The sequence below is a fragment of the Artibeus jamaicensis genome, unplaced genomic scaffold (assembly GCF_021234435.1).
Source record: "Artibeus jamaicensis isolate MK-2021 breed Jamaican fruit bat unplaced genomic scaffold, CSHL_Jam_final scaffold_847, whole genome shotgun sequence".
NCBI lineage: Eukaryota > Metazoa > Chordata > Mammalia > Chiroptera > Phyllostomidae > Artibeus > Artibeus jamaicensis.
This window is the reverse complement of record NW_026522057.1, coordinates 8,109,371-8,110,204: the sequence shown is the minus strand read 5'-3', so window position 1 is coordinate 8,110,204 and position 834 is coordinate 8,109,371.

The following is an 834-nucleotide window of genomic DNA, read 5'->3' as shown; positions in this document are numbered from 1 at the left end:
AGTCTGGTTGCTAGGGCAACACAGCGGACAGCAAAAGGAGCCAATGAGCACTCCCTTTGTTGCGAGGTGCCCAGGGAAGGACGCTTATTGGGCTGGATGCCAGACCTACGAGGTGGATGGCGTAGGTCCTGTGGGCCTCAGGTGGAGCGCTAGTTTTGGCTTTCCAAGGCTGTGCGGAAGGGGAGGGCCGGAGAGGGTGCCGAGGGAGCAGCAGAACCGGGCCCAGCTATGTTCACCACCCTTCACCCCGCCGTGCTGTGTGTGTAGGTGCCCCGGAATGAAAAACACCCGAGTGGAACTTTGCAGGGGTGTTTAACCTCTGGCCTGTGGGCCGCATTCGACCCAGGATGATTATGAATGCAGCCCCGAATCGTAAATTTACTTAAAACTATTAATTTCCTTGTGATTATGTGTTGCACTGTATTTAATATGTGGCCCAGAGATGCCAAAAGGTTGGACACCCCTGGCAGGGCGTCACCCAGCCCAGCAGACCTGCAACAGCACGTGTCTTCCAGTTTAGAGCAGCCTGAGCAGATTGACCTGGGTTTGTCTCCACCGTTATTTCCCAGCAGTGACTCTGCACAGCTGTTTGGAGGCTGAGTTTCCTCGTAAGCAAGTTGGAGGGCACACCCGTCTCAGGGTTGCTGAGAAATCAATGAGATCATGCAAAGTGCCATGAAATCACTAATAAAGTGGTAACCGACTTTCCTTTTAGATGGGGGAACAGAAGCCCTTGAATTATTTGCATTCCCTCCCGAAAAGCGACTTGGAGTGAAGTCCCACCAGGTTCCCTATTCCGTGAAGCAAACCAGGCCCGTTCTTGTCTGTCTCCCT